Here is a 17,500-nt window from a genome sequence, read left to right on the forward strand (position 1 = left end):
ATATAAATAGGGATAAATAAAACCAAAATATATGTAGACATTTAAAACATAAAATCAATTGTCATGCACGAAATATAAAAAAAACAATTAACAATACTGAGCATTCTCAAGAGAAGCAACGTAGATATATTTCAAAGATTTTAATATTTCACTGTATAGATGACAGATATAATTGGATTCAAAATATGAGATTTTTAAGATAAAAAAGGCAAACCACAACATACAACAGGGGCAGAATACATTCACATATGTGGGAAATGTAAAGGAATTAGCATTTTTGCGTTAGTACAATAAGAATGCCTCAATATTGATTAATTTTATGTGAGTTAAGATACGAACTGAAAATTGAGAAACGTAATTAAAAACATTTTGGCTTGAATTTGAAATATGTATTTTGTATTTTGACGGTAACACGGAGGCGTTTTAATATAAAACATGTATATGTATTATTGTGTATGTACGTATAATAATATATATATATATATATATATAAATATGTCTGTATATCTATATATATATATTATATATATATATAATATATACAGACAAGAAAGAAAGAGAGAAGTTTTGGGCGTATATTACGAAAAATTGAGATTGCGTATGTGTTCATTACTATAGGGTATTCTATACGCATATTATGAATACGCACACACACGCACCCACGCACACACTCACACGCACACACAGGCACACACACCCACACGCACATACACAGACACACACAGAGACACAAACACACACACACACACACACACACACACACACACACACATATATATATATATATATATATCTATATATATATTCGAGACCCCCTTCGGTCATGAATGACCGTGGAATTGTACCTACAAAGTTACCCTGCGAGGCACAAGTCCGGGCAAGATTGTTTATGGAAGACCAGCAGTCGCCCATGCATACCAGCCTCCCCTCTCCACGCCACCAGTGTTATCCAAGGGAAAGACAAAGTCCGGTGCAGCTTGGTACCTGTGACATCGCAACTCATTTTTACAGCTGAGTAAACTGAAGCAAGTATCTTGCTCAAGAACACACCACGCCGCCTGTTCCGGGAATGGAACTTGCAACCTCACGATCGTAAGCTCGAAGCTCTAACCACTGAACCATTCGCTTTCATATATATATATGCTATACATACATACATACATATATATATATATAAGCACACACACACACATGTATATATATATTTATACATATACATACATCCACGCGTATATATAAGTATGTCCATGTATAGAGCTATATGCATGTGTGTTTGTGTGCGTGCGTGATTATCTCCCGAACTGAGTTCCACACACAGGTTGCCTTCAGGCGATAACCGCTGCATTTTCATTCGGCTATATTTGACGGCATATTTATATTCGCTAGTGTCTATGTGATTATTTCTCTCTTCCGGTTCGTTGGTTTGTTCTTTTGTGTTTGCTGATTAATGGAAGCACTCCGTCGGTTACGACGACGAGGTTCCGGTTGATCCGATCAACCGGAACAGCTGCTCGTGAAATTAACGTGTAAGTGGCTGAGCACTCCACATACACGTGTACCCTTAACGTTAGTTCTCGGGGATATTCAGCGTGTCACAGAGAGTGACAAGGCCGGCCCTTTGAAATACAGTACAGAAAGAAACAGGCAGTAAGAGTGAGAGAAAGTTGTGGTTGAAAGAGTACAGCAGGGATCACCACCATCCCCTGCCGGAGCCTCGTGGAGCTTTAGGTGTTTTCGCTCAATAAACACTCACAACGCCTGGTCTGGGAATCGAAACCGCGATCCTACGACCGCGAGTCCGCTGCCGTAACCACTGGGCCATTGCGCCTCCACGTTTGCTGATTACTTGTTACTTTTGTACCTATTGAAACCCAAAATATACTTACGAGACTACAATTATATGAAATATAACCGCTATATGGAATCTACCTAAAAGATATTGTTCAAGAAGCAACAGTATCCAAGAGCTGCCAAATCCTCACCCCAAAATTATATCGATATATATTACGAATAGAACATTTAAACAGATAAAATGCAGATTCTTGAACATGTACAAAATAAAGGTAGCACAGGAACGTGTACGACCAGATCTGGAAATTAATGGAGACTACATGGACTACAATATAAAATGGTAAATAATAGACACAAAAATGTTCCACGTAATCACACGAAGCAATACACGCATGCGCGGCCATACACGTATAGACTTGCGCGTTAAAGAAGAGGAATGAAATAAGCTAATAGATTTAATTTCAACAACTGTATTTTATTCGAGCAGGACAAGACAACTATAGTTGCGCTACATGATAGACATACGACATAAGTGAAGAAGCAAATTAACCTGGTCACAAAACCCACACGCATATGAAATGCAGATATTCACTACACATATATTTACAACGGGAAATCAGAACATGCCTCGGCTTGATTAGCCTCCCATAGAAATTGAGCCACAAACAACCGGGCTGAATTTTATATGTAAAACATTTCTCATAGACTTACACAATCAATTCACAGACAAACCTAGACCAGTACACGTAAGTGCGCAGAACAAACGAACTGGGACATAAACATTATTCACAAATAACAACAAACAATGAATAAAGCATACATTCCCACATACACACGAAAGCAAACACACCTGATGATTAATAATTTAAACGACACAAACTCTATCGAAACAAACCAACAAGAAATTTTTAATTTGTTTAAACGCCAAATTCAATAAACTTCGCCGATTTCTCCACCCAATAAAGATATATTAATCCTTCATTCTTGGCCAAAACAAGATTGAAAACACATTATCAAATTTAAATCAACCATGAAATACCATTAATGACAGACACTTCTAAACACTTCAATAATGAAATAATTCCTATATATTTTTTTTCTATTCTTTACGTATTTCAATAAATCTGACGATTGCCACCTTTCACAAGTACTATCATGAAGAGTTTACTCGATCTAATTCTCATCGGTACGTATCTTGCCTCAGTGCTCATTTACGCAAACAGGGTACATAAACGAGCACCGATTGTCAGTAAAGGACAAAGTAGATCAGAAATATGCGCTCATACACTAACGCATGTGTGTGTGTGTGTGTATTTATATATATGTATATATATACACAGACACACACAAGCACACACACACATATTTTACTTGATTCAGTCATTTGACTGTTGCCATGCAAATCGACCCCAGGACTTATTCTTTGTAAGCCTAGTGCTTATTCTATCGGGCTCTTTTGCCGAACCGCTAAGTTACGAGGACGTAAACACACCAGCATCCGTTGTGAAGTGATGCTGGTGGTAGAAACACAGACACATAAACACATACACACACATACATATATACATATACACGACGGGCTTCTTTCAGTTTCCGTCTACCAAATCCACTCACAAGGCATGGGTCGGCCCGGGGCTATAGCGGAAGACATTTGCCCAAGGAGCAAGCCGATCATATTGTTAAAATTGGTGTTCATCTCCATTTTGGATATAGTATATATATATGTATACATGAGGGGTTGGGGTGGGGTGTATACAATAGACTTTCACTAAGTTTCCGTGTACCAAATTTCCTTCACAAAGCATTTATGAACCCGGAGGTGTAGAAGAAGTCAGTTGACCAAGGTAACGTACTGCAGAACTTTACCCAAAAGCACATGGTCACAAAGTGAGCTTCCTATTCACAAGTTTCATCGTAAAATTCGGAAGGCCTACAACAATAGACTCACAAGGAAATATATTTTTTCAAACTCCTCTAGCCACGCATAAAAAACAAAAACAACTCCACCAAACCATTCAGTCCAGACAATAAAAAATTTAAGTAAAACACATTAACTATACGAAACCTTTTTCAATGAATATAAGGTAAGTGAACACCGATCACACAAATAGATGATGACAAGATATAAAATATAACAACCAATGAAAGCGCAAAAAGAAAATCAATGAACTGTTACAAATACTAGCTCAAAATTCACGAACAAATATAAATACATCGCCAAACAAAAGTGTAACATTTCTTTCCTGAAGAATGCGGACTTGTGGAATTCACATTCAGAGATCAACATTCAATTGCAATAAGCTACATAGTCTATAGACCCTTAGTACTTGCTATGTTATTACCAGTTCAAATATTCTAATATCAGGCTCCGAATTGTAAACAAGCTGTTCACTCTGTTTTGTAAAAGAGAACATTTTTCGCTGTGGATTAATGATGTAAATAAATCCACATCAGCTTGCAGCGCCACCTATCCAGACTGTGTCTACAGCGCTTAATTTTCTCTATGATATAACAGAGTGAATGGCTTGTTTACAAGTCTGAATGCGCTATTGGCATATTCGAATAGGTAATACCATTGCATTTATACATATCGCTGCTTTGCGCTCCAAACCCGTGACTTAATACTTGTCTATCATCCATTCCTCAAAATTCAGCAATTCAACGTGTGCATGTTTACAACACACAAACACACACGCGTACTCACACACACGCGCACTCACACACACATATATATACATACAACAACAACACCTTCATCGATACCATTACCGCCGCCACCACCACCACCACCACCTCAACTGACGCCAAAACCAGCAGTCCCAGCTCCAACAATAACGATGACAGCGGCAGCAACATCAGCAACACCAGCAGATACAGACACAGCGCCGACAGCACATGCCCACGGAGATATATTGGATGATTTGGAAACTCATTCAAACAACGTCTTTCCAGCCACGGGTCTTCCTTCTGAGGTCCGGAAAAGAGATACGTAACAATACTGGCCAGCCATGTCTGGCAACTGAGTTACGATGAGTTTCCATACACAATCTCCTGGAAACTCCTTGAGAACCCAGGCCACTCCATCAAAGGGACATAAAGTTGCAAATTATGCATAGCTGAAGGGGAAAGAATCCTAAAGCCCTCCCTTGAACCAGGAATCATCCTTAACTCCAGAACGGAGATTTTCGGGCCTTGTTTACACTTCACGAAGTTCCTGCTAACTTTTTGAAGCTCACAAGTTTGCGGTATAGCAGGAAGTCGATAGCCGATAGCCAAAGGAGATAGTCTCCATTGTTACCTTTGAGAAGCAAGACATCTTTTAAAGAGGTCTTGGGCCAACAGGTTTTGGGATATGACGATACATCATAAAACCAAACCCTCTATGGATGGGAAACTTAAGGTAATTCCTTGAATCGGCCTTCCCCATTATATATATATAGTTTTATGATGTATCGTCAGATCCCAAAACCTATAGGCCCAAGACCTCTTAAAATATGGAGTAGGAAATGCCTCGCTTCTCAAAGGCTATCGGCTATCGATTTTCGGCTGTACTGCCATCTTGTGGGCTCCAAAAAGCTAGCAGGGGACTGAAAATTTCATGGCTTTAAGGGTATCACGTAAGGCTTGGTTGAAGGCTCAAACTTCTGAGTTCTTTTGCAGAGGTTAAAAAATATGAAGGACCGTTGCAATAAGTGTGCGAATCTGAGACGGGAATATGTTGAAAAAAACCATGATCAACTGATCTTCCTGTATTTTCTTTTACCGAAAGCCAGGAACTTTTAAAGCACACCTTTATATATACGTGTTTATGTGTGTATATGTATGTATGTATGTATGTATCCACGTGTTGGCGCTTGTGTGTGTATACACACACACATATATATATATATATATATATATATATATATACACGTGTGTGAGTGTGTGTAAGAATGCATGTGTATATATGCGTATGCATTTATTGGTGGAGGCGCAATGGTCCAGTGGTTAGGGCAGCGGACTCGCGGTCATAGGATTGCGGTTTCGATTCCCAGACCGGGCGTTGTGAGTGTTTATTGAGCGAAAACACCTAAAGGTCCACGAGGCTCCGGCAGGGGATGGTGGTGATCCCTGCTGTACTCTTTCACCACAACTTTCTCTCACTCTTACTGCCTGTTTCTGTTGTACCTATATTTCAAAGGGCCGGCCTTGTCACTCTCTGTGTCACGATGAATATCCCCGAGAACTACGTTAAGGGTACGCGTGTCTGTGGAGTGCTCAGCCATTTACACGTTAATTTGACGAGCAGGCTGTTCCGTTGATTCGGATCAACCGGAACCTCGTCGTCGTAACCGACGGAGTGCTTCCACCACCATGCATTTATTACCTTTAAGTTGCATATGAAATTAGTAGACCCGCTCTTAAACAATTATGACATGATGTTTAAATCTTCGAGAAATAATATTTATTTACAGTTTCTCTTTAATAAACATCGGTAACTTTTAATCGTAATATTTTTCACACAAATTCAGAACTAGTGCAAATATATAGTTTATTTCACTTTAGTTTTCACACATTTTTTTTCCTCATTCGATTTAATTAAATTCTTTTAACATGTCTGTCTTCGTTTTTAAGTGGAGCTTTTCGTCTTTTTCAATATCTGGTATAAGTTTCTTATTACTTTAAATCAAATTTTTATAATTCCAATTTCTCTGTGATCTAAACTCTTCTATCACCTACGTTAATATCCATAATGGAGAATATCACCTTTTATTTACAAGTTCATTGAGGAAATTCACTCTGTTACTTTATACTATCGTTTGCAGGCAAAAACGGCTTCTGCTCTTCATATTAAGTTAATACAATATCTACCATGTGCACTCTGCTGTAAAAATATGTCATATATTTAAGCATAGTAAAATGGGATGTTGTTAATTTGTGATTATTGGAAAGGCGAATATAGGTTATTCTTACTGTAGGAATTAATGGAAAAGCATGTTAGTACACTTCTTCAATGAACAAATAAATAAGATATAAACGTGTGACCACAAAAACTTCTCTTACAGGGTAAAAGCATCATTATGGCGCACACTTAATGCACTTTACATTCTGAACAGCATGTCTAATATAACAATTTTCATTATGTAAATTGTGGCGTAATTATTATCACTAATCAAAGAGCCAACACTCAGAAAATATAAACATTACGTTCATCTGAAATTATGGTAAATAAATTCTCTTTGATATCATTTACTGTGGGAATAGAAATTTACAGTTTCTATCTAGTTCTTGTTTCAATATTTGGCAAATGTTTACAAGGTATTCATGAGTTCTGCACCGTCTACAATAGCAGATAATCACTTCTAATATTAAGAGAAAATTATCATTAAAGCTATGATTTATGTTAAATTTACAGAATTTCTTTATGTTTGGTTCGGAGAGTATTCGTAAAATATGACGAAAAAAAAATGTGCTGCTTCTATAGGGGTTGTCGAGATTATATTTGTTAATTTCAAGTCAATTCAAGCAGATTCATAGAGGCGCTTAAACCTGCCATGATCCACAACAATGCAAGTCATTCACACACACTCTCTCTCTCTCACTCATACTTTCCCTCACACACACATACACACATGTATGTATATATATAGCCATATATATATATATGCTATCAATTGTGCGATACAGAATTTATGTTTAGGAGATACGTCTTGAAATCGCATGAAGAGACACACCTACACTGAAGGATACACCTAAATTAGTTGTCTGGTATCCCACTCGTGAGAGACCGATGCTAGATGGGTCGAAACAATCGTAGTGTTCATAAAGAGTCTCGTAACTGCCATCTTCTGTCTCTCACATTAGTTGCTTTTATATATATTTATATATATATATATATATATATATATATATATATATATTATATATATATATATATATATATGTGTGTGTGTGTGTGTGTGTTTGTGTGTGTGTGTCTGTGTGTGTGTGTGTGTGAGAGTGTGTGTGTGTGTGTGTGCGCGTGTAGATTTGTGAATGTATACGTATGCATGAGTGTACGTAGTGTTTTGTAGCCGATATGTTGATACAAAGTAGACTTATAACACCCCACTCTATGTAAATGTGAATTAAAGTTTGTGTATGCATGTGTACGTGGGCATGCCTGCATAAGCATCTGGATCGGAGAGTTCCTATGTGCAAGTATATGCTAATATGTCTATAAGTCATAAGTGTTTGGTTTATTTTTTAAAATGACATCAGAGATGCGAATTTTGTTTTCAGCCTTAGGTTCTCCTAATGAAATCCATAGTTTTCGTATTACCGCCTTCGAGCTAATGTCTGCATCATTCCTTTCACGTATTGTGCCCTTTTTAATAATTGCCAATTAAATTGCTGATAATATTCGCCATAGATATTTTATCAACGAAACGTTTATATTGCTAAGACAGGGATAAATGAAAATTAACGTCCCAGAATTCCACTTTTAGTACCGGAGGTTTGTAACTCATCCGACAATAATAGCAGAACTTTCTTTAATAGTAAACAATTTATTCTACTGTGTTCATGTTTCGCCTACCCATTTTCTTCATTCTCACTATGATAGACATAATATTTCTATTACAACAAAATTCTAAAAAGTAATTTCATCAGACCTTACGTTTTTTTCTCTTCTTAAATATTTTTCGATATCATAACCGATGCGATGGTGAACCGCAGTCTTTATAAATTTTCAAGAAATACTTTTACACTGTTTCATCCATCACAGTTAACTTTAGACAAGAATACTTAATATGTAACCGCTCAGTCATTATTAAAACTTATATGTAAAGTCGAAACTGAAATTAAATTATATTTTGTTTACAATTGTTTATTTGTCATTCAATGAGTTGCTAATTTTTCAAAAGGATTCCACTAGGCACTAAAAAGGATTTGGTTCTTGGAACCCTTTAAAGTACTCAATTTAAATTTGTTGGTGTGATTTGGAAACTGTCGTTAAAGGACACACTAAAAGAATGTGATAACACCTGGTCACCGGTGGTTTCACGCTTAGAGCTAATAAACGACAGCTTTAGTTTTATGTTTATGGACTGCCATATTGGCATAGCGATAACTGTTAATATCCAGTACCACTGCCGTAGTATCCTTTAGAGAGACTTAGGAATAATAATATTTCTATTTTTGAAAACCAGTGGATGTATTCCACTGAAATTAGGTAAATAATCCTTCGAACAGACGGTCAGCAGCGACGCCGGGTGGGTTTGGCTACTCTGCCTCGATAAAGGGCAAATGCCCTGAAACATGTCTGCAGGTGCCTGGCCAGCAAGGGGAAGCGGCTGACATCCCCTGTTCGAAGGTTATCATGGACACAGTTTCGTATGTCATATAGCGAGCAAGAGGCGATGGCCTCTTGGAGCTAATCAACAGCAGCTTTAGTCTTATATTTATGGAATGCCATACCCGAGCCCGGGACAGAAGATAAAAATTAAGATATAAACTCAATTTAGGCAATCATATTCATACAGTTACAATATATATAATAAGATACTCATACAGTTATAATATATGTAATTATATATGTATACACATTTTAAGCAGAATTTATAACTGTATGAGTGTGATAGCCCAATTTGACTTTATATCTTAATCTTCATATATATATATATATATACATAGACATACATAGACATACACTTTCCACATTATACTTGTGTTAATATCAAGATATATGTGTGGGTAGGTACGTAATGTGCGTATACGTATAAATGGAAATAAATGTATCCAACATATGTTGTGTGAATTGAGTCACATATATAAGACACTTTTACGGGATTTTCAAAGGCAAAGTAAAGGAAAAGGGGAATGTTATGATAACATCTTGATTGCATAAATAGAATGTAACTCAAGATTAACAGCGTAGAGTACGAATTGGATTTCCATTGCTTAATCTTACAAAAGTGTGATTCTTATAACTTACGAGTAGAAACGAAATACTGAAGGTATTAATTTGTTGACGATAGTAGGGAGATAAAATTAATGAGCAATGTGGAATTTTTCAAAGCCTTCTTAATCATTCACTGATGAAGAAGTTTAATGGAATAAAAGCAGTCCCAACGGAAACGATGGCTATTTGAATAAATTTGTTACAGATTAACTGTTCTGAGAATAGTATGAACTGATATCAAGATGTGTATATGGATAGAGTGTTGCTATTATGATTCTGCCGCTGAAATTATGTACATTTATGGTGGTAATGATTTGTTTACAGTAAGAAGATGATTATGATTACATGTGTCTAGATTTCGGCTTACATACATTATATAATCTTGTAAAATGTATTGATATTATAGGTATCTGCGAAGCTAAAACTGACATGTTCAACATTTTGCGCTCATCATTCTTGTCATTCGTAATGTCTAGTGACAAGTAATGATTATCAATGTTTTTGAACTACACGTGTCAGTAAATATATATTTTTCTCGGGGAGTGCTGATATGTCGGGTAGAGAAGTAGAGTGCTGTACTAATAAGAAAAAAAAGCATTAAATATCAACATATACGTGTGCGCATGTGTTTTCAGGCGTATGTTTTTGTGTCTCAATATACCATCTGTGTGTGTGTGTGTCTGTGTGTGCATATATATATATATATATATACACTCACACATATATATATATGTATATGCACGGTCATAAACGCATATATACACACATATTTATTAAACACACATATGTCTACACATGTACATATATTATTCATTTGAGTAAGTGATCGATATGGCAATATGTTCTTTTTCAAGTTGGTCGTTATTTGTTCTAGTGAATGCATGTATGTATATATGTATCTATATATATATATATATATATATATATATATAAATACATAGACGTGTGTGTGCGTCTGTGTTTGTGTATATACGTGTATATGTGTATGTATATGTAAGTATATGCATATACACGTGTGCGTTTGTATATTTATATATACATATATAAATATATATATGAGTGCTTGTGCATACGTACATAATAGTTCTATACAAATATAACGTACAAAAACTCAAGTGAATTAAAATATAATGAGTAATATAGGAAAAGATGAGGCAAGAATAATCATGATTAATTAAAAAAACGTAAATATGCAAACAATGACATAGAGAGGAAATATACGGAGTAAAAAAGAACAACTATTGTTCAGAATTCTGAATAAAGGAATGAAAGGAACGTAAGGTTGGAGTAAAATGGACGCATTAAATTACTTTCAATTTCGCAGAAAATTACACAAACTTGTATCATTTTTATATACTAATATGTTTATACATGTGCGTGTGAGTTTGTGTGTCTGTGTACGTGTCGTATATGCATGCACAGACATATATATATATATATAAACATATGTGCGTGGGCCTGTGTATGTGTGTGTTGTGTGTGTGTGTGTATGTGTGTGTGTGTGTGTGTGTGTGTGTGTGTGTGTGTGTGTATTTTTTTTTCACAAGTCTCAGTCCTTAGACTGTAGCTATGCTGGAGCACCGCTTTGAAGAATTTTAGGCCAATTAATCGACTCCAGTTCTTATTTTCTTTTAAAATCTTGGTACTTAGGCGATCGGATCACTTTTTCCGAACCACTAACTTAGAGACAAACACCGGATTTTAGGCGGTAGTGAGAAGCAAGCACACACGCGCGCAGGAACACGCAGACTCACACACGCACTCACACATACACAAACACGCACACATATACAAACAATTCATTCAGTTTCCGCCTACGAAATTCGCTCATACAAAGATTTGGTAGGCCCGAGGCTACAATATAAGACACTCGCCCAGAGTGTAATGCGGGTTGGAATAAACCCGGAGTTAAGCGGTTTGATATATACGACTTGCTCTGTGTGTTTTTCTGTAGCCTTTGGCTGACCCGAGCCTTCTACAGTAATTTGATACACAGTGACTTTCCGTCTGACCGTCGTGTATGTGTCTGTATATATATATATATTTCTGTTTCTGTTTCTGTTGAGTTCTACGTCTATTTGTGGTGTCCTGTACTTACGTATATATATATTTATATATGCATGTATATATACATGTAGATGTAGATACGTACATATATGTTTGTATGTATTCATATATTTCATTTATTACACTATTGTCTGACAGCGCTTCGCGTCGGGTTCGTTCGATTCGTCGCTTTGTTCCGTTTCTTATCCTCCTAGTATTGTTTTATAATATAATTATGACGCGAAATTCTCTCCCCTTGCTTTACCTTACCCTCTCTCTCTCCCTCTTACTCATCTCTCTCTCAGCTGCGTGTCTTCTTCTATCTCTCTCTCTCTCACTCCTCCTCACTTGTGTCACTGCTAACCCCTTCCTTTTTGCACGCTGCCTTCAAACCGTAAAGTCATGTTTCCATGCGCTGCCAGAAGCTCTTCCGTCCCAGCTAGTTATTTGACTGTGGCCATGCTGGAACGCCGTCTTTTATAGAAGAAGTCGACCCCAGGACATATTCTTTGTAAGCCTGGTACGTATCCTATCGGTCTCTTTTGGGGAACAGTTAAGTTTCGCGGACATAAACACACCAACATCAGTTGTGAAGTGATGGTAGTCGGGGCCAACACAAAACATACACACGCACCAAATCTACTCACAAAGCTTTGATAGAAGACACTTGCCCAAGATTTCACGCAGTACCATGTGGTTGAAAAGCAAGATTCTTCCCACACAGTTACGCCTGAGCATATATATATAAATATACGCAAATACGCAAATACGCAAACATATATGCACATACGCAAACATACAAAACATTATATGTATATTCGTATGCATATATACATGTATGTATGTACGTAAGTATCTCTCTAAATCTCTCTCTCCCTCTCTCTCTCTCTCTCTCTCCTCTCTCTCTCTCTCTCTCTCTCCTCTCTCTTTCACTACCTCCCCCTCACTCTCTATATATGTATATATAAATGCTTCGTATGTTTGCTGGTGTGTTTGTATTATAAGGGTAGTGAAAAGAATGTTTGTGTATTAAAGAGTGCCAAGTTATTCGAACATGTGAGTGTGTGGGTGGCAAGTGTGTTGCTATGGGAGAAATGGTGAGAATGAGAGAAAGGGAGAGAGAGAAAGAGAGAGAGTAGACAACTGAAAATCTGAAGTAATGATATAACACTACTTGGAATGTGAAATTATGGCGAAGGTAAAGTATGATTTAGTTGAAGTCTTGAGAGACGACGAATTTATAATATGACAGTTTGAAAATGCATCAAACACCTCCGCTTTAATGTTGATTTCCATTAACTTTCAAATAAATTGTATGTATAAGCTTACACTATAAGAGAAGCGAGGGTACTGATGAAACGTTGTTACATTCACCGCGTCTACGCAGACATGGCCGTCTCAGACTCACAATTATTTATGTCAGTGTATTTACATAAATACATACATATATGTTTGTGTGAGTGTGTGTGTGTGTATGTGCATATGTGTGTGTCTGTATGTGTGTACCTTTGTTCTCTATGTTTTACTGGCTTGACTGCCTACCATGCTGGGATTTTAGTGAAACAAATCGACCCCTAAGCGGTTTTTGAAAGCCTACTTATGCAATTATTCTCTTTTGCCGAACTGCTACGTTACAGTGACGTAAACATCCCAACACTGGTTGTCAAGCGGTGTTGGGAGAAAACACAGACACCAAGGCACACACACAGACACAAAGACTCAAAGACACGCACACGCATACACTCACGCATACACAAACGCAGACACACACACACACACACACATGTGAATCGTTGGCGATTTTCTTCCTCCGTCTTCCTTTCTATTGGACTTTACTCTGTTTCTGAGAAGAGCGTTGCCCATAACGTAAAACCACATTTCTTTCTTTCCCTGAGCGTCTGCTAAATCTTTGCACGTACCACGCCCTCGCGTTGTTGTTTTTGTGTTTGTTCTTCTTTTTTGGATTTACTTGTTTTTGTTGACGTCCGTTTGTCTCGGGAGACAATGAAGTTGCGCATAAAATAATCCAGTCTGGTTTTTACATTTCATGTCCTCTCCAGTTTTGCGTACTCCTGGGCTAGATTTAAGAAGATCCTGGGTAGCCCAAATTGTCATGATTCCTCTCTCGACCTTCCTGAAGTAGTCCAAAGGAGTGCAGAGCATTACGTTTGGCACCAGCTTGGTTGCAGGAGCTGCCGGAAGAGTGTCGAGTCGAACACTAAACCGCCTACTGGGCTCCTCTCCAGATTTCTTTGAAGTTTGTCTCCTTTCAGTAACCCTGACTAGGGTCACATATCGGGTACTGTCAGCCGGAACCAGCTGAGCCTGGGACTCGTGTCAGGCAGGGTCCCTCAAATAGTGAAGAAAATCGCTAGCCACTATATTAACTATATATATATATATATATATATATATATATATATATATATATATATATATGTATTGCGCAATCTCGTCAGAAATGCCCGTTCTCAACTCCCTCCGCAGTCGACGCTGGAGAGATAATTCCCTGACGGTAGTGCGTTACATCCACAGCTAGCCTTTATATATATATACCCACACACATATATGTATATATATATATATAATATATATATATATATATATATATATATATATATATATATATATTATATATAAGTATGTGTGTGTGTTGTGGTGTGCGTGTGTACATATGTGTATATATGTATATATATGCATACATACACACACACATATACACATAAATATATATATATACACACATATATATATATATTTAAACTGTTTTATTTAATACAAGATCAGTGATGTTTGTCACTTCTCTATTTCTATTCTGTGAGTAGGATCGAGTAAGCTGCTGTCTCCAACCCGCGATTGCTGGTAATACTAGTGGCTAGGAAGGAGTAGTATGATTCCCTGCGCACAGTATATTTCATACGCAGATCATGTGACGATAACCAGATGGAAAATATGTTTTACTACGGTTAAACTGTAGTAAGATGGTCCTATGCAGGAGTGCCACATTCAGTTGGCAGATAGATTTTACGTGGTACATATATATGTGTGTGTGTGCGTGGTTGACATGCGAGCTTCTCACCACAGAGCGACAACTGCGCTTTAATATATAAACCAGCGATGTCTAAATATATGAGTCTAAAAGCCACAACAAATCACAGTGTTTTTGCGGATTTAGAGTTAATTTTGACTCTTGTTTTTAGCAGTCGTGCTATTGTGCACAGTTTATTTATTAGTTCCTTTATGGTTTTTAATTGCTAGCGAGCCACTTATACTATAATGTATTTAATATATCTTAATATATCAATATATCGTTATCGTATTTTTATACTATATTAATCAGCTGAAATTGCGAGGATAATCTGATGCTTGACTGAGGAAAGAAAACTTCGAATGACCTGTCCTTGTTTTCTTTGTATTGTCTATGTGAATGTTTTGTTGTCCCTTTTTGTATCACCTGGCTGATGGGTGTTTTTGCGTTGTTGTCCCATTTTGTATCATATATATATATATATATATATATATATATATAATATATACTATATATACATGTATCTATGCATGTATATATATATTATATACATATACACATACGTACATACATGTATATATATTTACATATATATGGCTAATTTGAAATCTTACTGCTGTTTCTGGGTCTATCCAAATGGTTGGTTAGCATGTCTGTGCATGTCCGTGCACTGGGTATTCCGTGGACATGCTAATCAACCACTTGGCTTATCACAGAAACAGATGTAAGTCTTGAAAGTACCTTACACCAATTAAATTATACTAAATGACTTGAGATTCAGCCTTGGTTTTCATTTTCCCCCTAATATAATATAATATAATATTATATATATATATATATATATATATATATATATATATATATATAATATATATATATATATGTATATATAAATAATAATAATTTAAGGAATATTATTTCTAACTTACAGGGAAAAATTCAATTTAGAAATACTAAGTCAAATTTTACAAAAATATATATATATATATATATATATATAAAATTAGAAAAAAACGTATATTTTATCATTTCAAAAGGAACAATTAAATTACAACATCTAGAAAATGACATATAATAGAAATATTAAATATAAAATAACAATAATATACCGATGATTAAGTAATGTGCAAAATAATAGATAAAACGTAAATACTAAATATATACGTTTTATTTATTGAAACAACTGTCATATATATATATATATATATATATATATATATATATATATATAATATATATATATATATATATATATATATATACATGTGTGTGTGTGTGCGTGTGTGTACGCGTGTGTGTGTGTGTGTGTGCGTGTGTGTGTGTGTGATTTTTCGTATTTTGTGCATGTGTGTGATGTGTGTGTTTGTGTGTGAGTGTACGTGTGTGTGTATGAGTGGTCGCATTTGTGCTATGTTTTTCCCCCATGAACACTTGGCATCGACGTTATTACATATGTGAAATCTAGCGGTTCAACGACTTCCACAAATAAAATATGACCGATAAATATCCACACACTCACACACACACATACACACACACACACACACATGCATCAAGTAGCCGCTGTCTATGAAGAATCATTATGAACATTCGCTCTCCAGCTTTTGTTGGTTATTTGCTAAATTTATTTATTCTTGTGCTCTCTCCTGCATAAAAATGCCGTAATTGGTTTGATGCCTTAAAACTACTTATACATCCTTTTTATACTATGGTATATATATATATACCCCCACACACTCACTCAATCACACGCACAAACACGCACACAAACTCGTACAGACGCTAATGTATAATAGGTGCGTGTAAATATATACTCTAGAGTATACATATATACACGGCAAATGCTATTTTATTATATATTTCAGTATTTTCTCATTAAATTATACACGTAGTTGACAGCTTTCATTTAGTGAATATGACAATCTCAGACACTGTAGAGAATCAGATATCTATAATCATAAATCTTGAGAAAATGCAAATATGAGATGGTAAATTTATATCTTATATCAATTGATTATTTAGTATATATTCTCTCATTCCACGATATCTGTCATGCTAAAATTATTGACAACACTCCAGATAATTACATTTCAAACATTCTTCCTGTCTGACTCTCTATATGTCTGTCTGTCACACACACACACACACACACACACTCTCTCTCTCGGTTTTGTCTCCATGTCTGTCTTTCTGTCTCTATCTGACTCTCTCTCTTTCTCACTCTCTCACCCGATATATCTGTCAATTTATCTATCTACCCCCTATCTTAGTTTTAAGCACTATTATTATTTATGCATATGTCTATGAATAATCTTGCATAAAAACACAGGAACAGATTTACAAAAATTAATAAATGCTTGTGGTGCAAGTTATGGATACATAGAATGCTGTGGCAATAAGAAAAACCTCTTCTAAGAGACCCTGCTACCATACATCGTAGTAATCCAATACGGAGGATTAAAATGTAGATAACTATGCAGCTAAAATCCAGTGGATTCAAACTATGAAATTATTTCACGAAGGATATATAGATCATAAATTGAAGAAGTTTGATAGGTGAATATAGTCATTTAACCAATTAATATCTTTATGATGACATTCGTTGCACAGCCTCCATCATGTAATAATAATTTCAGTGTATATATATATATATAATATATATATATATATATATATATAATATATATATATATATAATATATATATATATATTA

The 17,500-nt window shown here is 35.9% G+C and overlaps 1 protein-coding gene and 1 long non-coding RNA gene across 16 annotated transcripts in view; both read right to left on the reverse strand.

Annotated features, from left to right (window-relative positions):
• The window catches only part of LOC115215203 (protein lev-9), a 731,789-nt gene that overhangs the window by 116,051 nt on the left and 598,238 nt on the right, over positions 1–17,500 (reverse strand). The gene's annotated exons all lie outside the window — the stretch shown is intronic.
• On the reverse strand, positions 5,449–16,945 carry LOC118764495. The gene is made up of 3 exons (XR_005000307.1): positions 16,921–16,945; positions 12,029–12,033; positions 5,449–5,581 (listed from the first exon to the last, which is right to left on the reverse strand). It is a non-coding gene; the product is annotated as an uncharacterized LOC118764495 (long non-coding RNA).

This window comes from Octopus sinensis, linkage group LG8 (genome assembly GCF_006345805.1).
Source record: "Octopus sinensis linkage group LG8, ASM634580v1, whole genome shotgun sequence".
Taxonomy (NCBI): domain Eukaryota; kingdom Metazoa; phylum Mollusca; class Cephalopoda; order Octopoda; family Octopodidae; genus Octopus; species Octopus sinensis.